The sequence below is a fragment of the Dryobates pubescens genome, chromosome 29, assembly GCF_014839835.1.
Source record: "Dryobates pubescens isolate bDryPub1 chromosome 29, bDryPub1.pri, whole genome shotgun sequence".
NCBI classification, from domain to species: Eukaryota; Metazoa; Chordata; class Aves; order Piciformes; family Picidae; genus Dryobates; species Dryobates pubescens.
The window spans coordinates 4,227,145-4,234,266 of NC_071640.1; positions in this window are offsets into that span (position 1 = coordinate 4,227,145).

Sequence of the window (7,122 nt, forward strand, 5' to 3'; positions counted from 1 at the left end):
CATGTGGCAAGAGTGAGCAACCCAGCTCACCTGTACTGACACAGGAGGAGCTGCTCCAGGACTGTCTGCTGCTGCTGCCAGGACGCTGTGGATGATGAACCATCTGCCCAGCTCACAGAGGGCTGAAGCTGGGCACATCCCTGATATATGGAGTGTGACCTGCTTTAGAGAAGCAGAGTTGTGAGCTTTCAGTGTCAAAGGTTCTGCTTCTTGTGTCTCTCTTCATCAACCCCAAAGCAACAGGATCAGAGTTTTGATACTGTCAGGACCTGCTAATGAACTGTGCACTATCAGTTTGATCAGGGTGATAAGAGAATTCAGAGCTGTCTCCCTTGGTATGCCAGAGCAGAACTGGTGCTGCTGAACCTTTTATAAAAAGTGAGGACAAAACCATCAGTTAAAAAAATTAAATCATGTTGATAGGATTAAAAGAAGGGAAGAGTGGTCAGGTTCACACAGAGAAACTAATGTGGCAGCAGCAGTGAGAGACTTTAGGGATAAAGGAATACTGCAGCTTTAAAATGCTTGAAGGGTGGAGAATTTGTGGTTATTTCTGGATTTTGCTTTTCCAGAGCTCAGCACTTACACAAGTGAAGTGTTGGGAGAGTGTGTTCTTCCTGAGCTGGCTAACAGGCCTGCTTGGTGTGGCTTTAACATAGCTTGTTTAGAGAGCTTGAGTTCCCAGTGGCCAGTAGCTGAAAGAGGCCACAAGCTAGGAGGTGTGATGTTCGCAGCAAGGCACAGGACTTGATTTAAAGCAAGCAAAAAACTACCCCTGAGGTTAAACAAATGCTCAAGGAATTGGTCAAGACCTCAGTGGTGGTTCATGGCAGCTGTGTGTCCCCATCACACCAGAGTTCCTTCATCACACTCAGCAGAGAGGGGTGCATGGTGCTTGCAAAAGCAATCATTATCTCACAAAACCTGCAGAGCACCTGGCAGATCACTGCCATGGAGTCAGAAGGTGCAGGTGGGTCTCCAGGCACAGGAAAGTGTGTGGTCAGAGCTTTGCCTGGGGTCCTGCTTTGCAGCTGGTGGGTGAAGAGGACTGGTGGATCTGGTCTGTGAGCCACTGAGAGGTCACTCACTAAGGGGGAATAGAAGGATTTGGTTAAAACCGTTGTTGTGAGGAAGGAGCAAGGCTATCCAGGCTCAGGGCCTGTGCTTACATCTCTGGTGTTGAAGTTGTGTCTGGTGAAGACATGGTGCTGAAGTGTCTCATAATGTGGTCAAGGGAACATTTGGAAGCCTGTGAAATGGAGTAGGAAGGAAGTGGGGTGGTAGGTGGCTAATACAATATCTGCTTCTTACAGTTCTGGCTCCTTCCTCCATCAGCTGATAGAGACAATCTACCTTTTGATATCAGAATGCTCTTGAAAGCTAGCTATTTATTTAAATAGATAATTTCTCATTTTGTCATCAAAACACTGATGTTTTTAATAGAAATGTACTATATGGGAGTTTGTTCTCAGGGCTTCCTCTTTACACTCTCTTTGTAGAGGAATCTGTTCCAAGGGATGTATTTGGGGAAAATGCCGGTGGCTGCTTGACAGCTTGGACCTTGATTGTCCTGACTTGTGAGCCTGAGCTAGCCTAACTTCTCATAAACCTCTGGTCCAGTCCAAAGAACCTGCCATTATCTCTTTCTCCCTGTGAGCAGTGACATGAGTCTTCCTCTGAGGCTGCTGCAGCACTGGATGGACGTGGTCACGCAAGATTGCTCAGCTGCTTCACAGATCGCTGCTCCTCAGGCCGCTCCAAGGACGCTTCTGTTCTCCGTGCAGCTGGAAAATTAACTTGCATGGTTTCCAAAGCAGTCATCAGTGCACTCCTGCTCTCCTGGGATGGTGCAAGGTTCACTCCTCAAGAGCTCTGACACCTCCAGCTAATTGCTTCTCTTTGGCTGCTCGCAGCCTCTGTTGCAGACACGTCCCAAAGCCTTGACCCCCGTTTCTTTCCTTGCTCTCCTGGAACCAAACTCGCTTTTCAAAGAGTGATCTTCATATCCAAGAAACACTTTGGTGGTTAATGAAATCCTTTTTTTTTTTTTTTTAGGTAGGACTATTATGATTTATTTGGGGTCTTTTAGGCCTTGTGATTCATGGGTTGAGGATCTTTTAATGTATTTTGGGAGTTGTTTCAGCATTGCACCAAACGAATGTACAGTGACACTGTCAGCAGGTGTCCCCTGTGGAAGAGACATGGAGGGTACCACTGATCTCTGCTTCAGTGGCAGTGCTCCAAAAGCCACATGCACAGGATTTGGTGAGTGTTTCACCCAAAGGAAATGCTCTCTTTTTACTACTTTTAATAAATAACATTTTTCTTAACCAGCTGGGTGTTCCCATCTGATCACAAGTCCTTGTGCTTCAAGGCATAAAGCAAACCGCTGACTGTGTCCTCCCCTCTGGGCCAATGATTCGTCTGAAGGGTTTGTGGTGGCCGCTGTTGGAGGCAGGATGGTCAGTGAGCATGGCCAGGGTGGCAACCCCCAGGGTCCCTGCAGAGGAGACAGCAAGCAGTGTCTGTTGTGTCTCTGTGAATGTGCTCTCATGGTAGTTGTTCTCACTTGCATCCTGACATCTAGGTGTTAGCCAAAGGGGTGGGGTGCTGTTGTTTTTAAGGACCTCTCGCCCTGCATTTGAAGATGTTCGACTCAGCTCCTGTTTGCAGCATGTGGACTTCCATAAATGTAAATGCATTCAATTCTTACTGAATTTGGGTATAGTTTTATATCATGCTCTGGGGAGAGGGAAGAAATTGGATCACATTTTAACCTGAGCCCCCCCAAACCCGAGTGTCTTTGTTGCAGCAGGTAGCAGAGGCCTGTAGAGATTCCTTTTTAAGTTGCCTATTTTTCCCGTGGTTTAATGAGCTGTACACGAATGTGGTTTGCTATCCAGCACTTACCCATGAGGCAGCACCAGGAAAACTATATTGCAAGGTACTGGCTTAGCATTATTTTTTGGGTTTCTTTCATTTCACCTGTGTATAAAATCATTTAGGTACAGCTTAGGGTGACTTTTTTTTCCCCCCCTAGGGCACGGACACCGCCATGTGGCATGCACAGCTGTTTCTGAGATGTTAACATTACTTTTACCAAGCTTAACTAGAGCCTGTGGAATTCAGGGTTCATTCTGGACATGCTCATGTGGGTCACTGACCTCTCCCTCAGTGGGAAAGCCAAGAGGCTTTGCTCTTGCACCAGGCAAAACGCAACGCTGCTGGTTTGTTACCCTTCTGAGCGGTTGCTGTGGTCTGCTGAAATGCTCCTGGGGGGTCGTGGCAAAGCCCAGGCCTGTTCTGGCTGACATCATTGAGCACGTGGAGAAATCATACCCACAAATGAGACTAGAATGAATGCTGAGGCTTGAAGCCTGCTCTCACACACACACACTGAAGACACTGATGTTATGTGTGTTGTAAATTTATAATATATCTTAAAAATAAAGGGGTTTTGGATTTATTACAAGGTGTTCTGCAATATTCTTTTTCAGGAGCAGCCAAGGTTTCTGCATCCCCATCACATAAATGTTCCTTCTGGCTGCAAGACTGCTAGAATTGTTTCTGAGGGATAAGCTGCTCAAGAAACCTGTAACAGAATTGTGTGCAGCAGATCTCTGGTTCAAAAGCTGGATTTGCACCTGGAAGCTGTTCCTCTGTTTTCCAAGGAAAACAAGGGCTGTGGGAAACAAGATTGGGTGATCCCCTGGGACAGGCTGATGCCATTTAAGAGGGATTTATCTTGACTGATTAATTGGAAGCCTTTTCTACCACAATAGGGGGACCCTCATTAAGGAAAACAGCTCGAGCAGATGGCAGCTGGTCCTGTGGTGGGATGCAGTGACTTGCAGGTGACAACACCAAACTGCCCTTCTCCCTTCTGTGGTGCCCATGCTGCTGCTGGCCACTTGGCAGTGGGCTGGGAAGTGCCTCCAAGCCTTGTCTGTGTGTGTGTGTGGTTGCCTTGGCGGCAGCTGATGAAGAGTGTGTGTGAGGTTATTTCTCCAGAGCAGAGGTGGGGCTATTAGCATTTTCACAGACTGTTCAGGGCACCTGCCAGCAGCCTGTTTATTTAGCACATCTTGCAGCAACTGGTGAGGAGTTGAGAGTCATTTTCATTGTGTCCTGTGAACGGTGGAGGATTAGGGCATGAGACATCTGAACGCTTGTTGAGTGCAGGTTTGTCCATGTGGTGCTGTTAAATGCAGGTTTCTCTTGGTGCCAGATGGGCCCTAACTTGCATTCCCTTGAATGCAGAGATGAGGCTGCAGGACAGCTGTCCATTAATTTTAAAATTAACCAAAGGGAAAAAAAAATAACCCAAAACAACAAACCAGCCATAAAGCAGCTTGTGGTGTAGCACTAGATAATGGTGCTTCTGCACCCAAACTGGTACAGCAGGTCTGGGCAGAAATCCACACCTTAACAATTAAAAAGTGGTGCTATCTGAGTGACAGGATGGGCTGTAATTGGCATAGTGTTTGTCAGCTCTTGAGATGAGAAGAGCTTTCAGCATGGCAATGTGTTGCTGGTGTTCTCCAGCAGCACTGAGAGAAGCCTGCTGCTGCCTCGGCCCAAAAGTCATCCCCAGCAAAGCCCAAGTCTCTGCTGCAAAGGGTGGGGAGGGTAAGTATGGGTTGCACTTCGCTGTGAAAATGCAACTTGGTGTTGACAAGGTGAGACATTGCTAATAACACACATGGGGTGTCAAAAGCATCTCCCCATTCCCTCACTAGGTGCTTTATTAGAGTCTCTTCCTGCAAGCTGTGCCATGGTCAGGCTTTCTCCTTTGCTCACCTTTCTTCTGTGAATTGATGCTCTCTGGTCACTCTAACCCATGAGGAGGAGTAGAACATTGTAGTTACCTGGCTGGCTCCTCAAATGTATCTGCCTGCAGTGGGTTCCAGCAGAAACAGAAGGAGAGACAGATGCTGCCCCTGGGAGCTCCGGCACCCTTGGCAGCTCGCTGGTTGCAGATCAGGACTGCAGTCCCCATGTGACAATCCCAACATTTGCTCTGGGCTTCATTGTGCTGTTTTGTTTTAGTGGTGAGAGAGGAATTGGCCAAAGGAAGCAGCAGCTCTGGAAGACGATGGAGATGCTTTGCTCTAGGGGAAGCAGGTTTGGGGCAGAATTAATGGAGCAAGTTCTTTTCTCTCACTGCTCCAAAGCTTTGGCTTCAAATGCAGACTTGCACCATGAGCTGGATCTGCTGCTCCCATGGTTTGGTCCTGGAAATGGGGCAGGTCTGTAACATACACGTGTGAACAGTGATGCTAGGACTGCCAGTGAGTGTGACCTGAGAAGGGCCAGCAGTGCCCAAGCCCTGTGTATCCAGTGTCACCAGGAATCCGGTCACTGCTGGAGCTGGGGGAGGGACATCAGTAACTCGAGATGTGCTGGACCAGACCACACTGGACCAAAATAAACCTGGAGAGGTGACCAGCTTGCTCAGCCCCAGGGGTGTAAATCACATGGCTGCTAAGGAGCTGCTCCTTAAATATAAGGCATGGAGTTTACAGCCTGCAAAGTCACCATGACTCCGGGTGCTGGGCTCCAGCAGCGTGGCTTGCTTGGCTTGGGTGCTTGGCTGCGTGTGGTTGATGAAGCAGATGGGAGGATGCAAACTCCATCCCTTGGGGTCCTGCACAGATTCTGCAGCCCAGAATGTGGTCCTGTTGCTTCCACATGTGCTGTCTTAGGGGAGGGTTGCAGCTCAAACAGGTTTCATTAGCGATGCCATCAGCAGTTGCATAATGAACTCTCCCACTCCGGGAAGCAGCATGCAGGGAGCTGGTTGAGCTGGTTCCACACCAGGGCTCTGCATGCATAGCACAAGCAGAGGCTTTGTGCTTAATTCTTGGTGAGGGCTTCTCTGGGTGTTTGGTGCTTTGCAGGTGTGAGCAGCTGCTGAAAGAAATTATTCATGGAAGACTCATAGTGCTTATGCATGATGTGGTCGCTTGGCTTTTACAAGCTGGAGCTTGGGCATAAACCACATTCATGTGGAAGCAAACCTCTATTTGTCCTCTGAGGAAGGGTTGCTCTGCTGGGAATCTGTGCCTGGGAGTCTTGTACCCAGGGCAGCTCCATGTGCCCAGGGTTTGGTTGAATTATTTATTTAGCTCCTCCTCACTGCTGCTGTGCAGGGCAGGCCTTGGAAGAGCCCAGCCCATGGTGCTGTGCTGAACACGCTGCTGCTTCCATCCATGCATCTGCCTCGACCCTTTCCATTGTATGAGGACTGGGGGGGGGGTTGGGACCCCTCTCTGGATTTCTTGGCACATGAGATTGTTTTCTGTCGTTCTGTTTCCACGTGGTCCAAGCTGGAGTGAGCCAGGCGGTGCAAGCTGCTGGACTGTCACACCCCACGCAGCTCCTCCATAAAGCATGCAAGAAAAGGAAAATAGTTGAGACCCTTCTAAATCATCCTTAAAAGGACACCAGTCAGCTATTTCTGTGCTGTTGGCTCGGCGTTGCAGCAGCCCTCTCCCATCTGTGTTTTCCCCTGCACAGGAGCTTGTTGCCAGGCTGCGTGTGATGAATCACAGAGTGCTCTCCGCCTTTCCCCCCGAACGCCTGCCTGCCTCCCAGACAGGAGCCTTCCCCCTGCTCCCACACCTCAGCACTTACCTACAAAATCAAAAACGCACAGTTCTCCATGAGACCTGCACTCTGGCCCCCGAGTGATCCTCTCCTCTCTTCCCTCTTGCCAGCACAGGCAGGAGGTGGCAGCAGCTCCATCCTCCTGCCAACCCTCTGCGTGCCCTTGCAGGAGCATCGTGCCGGTTAAGCGACTGGAAGGGCCTCATGTTTTCATTCAGCTCAGGTGTCTGGAAGCAGGATAGTGCCTTTCCCACCACCGGATGGTGGTGCTGTGCTGGCCTGGCAGCTCTGCCTGCCATGGGCTTCCCTGGTGCCATCACTGGCCAGGCCAAGAAGTCACTCTGGGTTACCGTGGGCTGTATTTATCATTTGCTAGGCTAAAAATAAAAGCCCCAAGTGCTGTGTTTCCTGATCCCAACCTTGCATCAGGAGGGCCTCCCAGAAGCCCATGGGAGGGTGTCTGGTGCAGGGTGCAGGTGAGTAATGCTTCTGGGGCTTCTCCTTCAGAGGGCA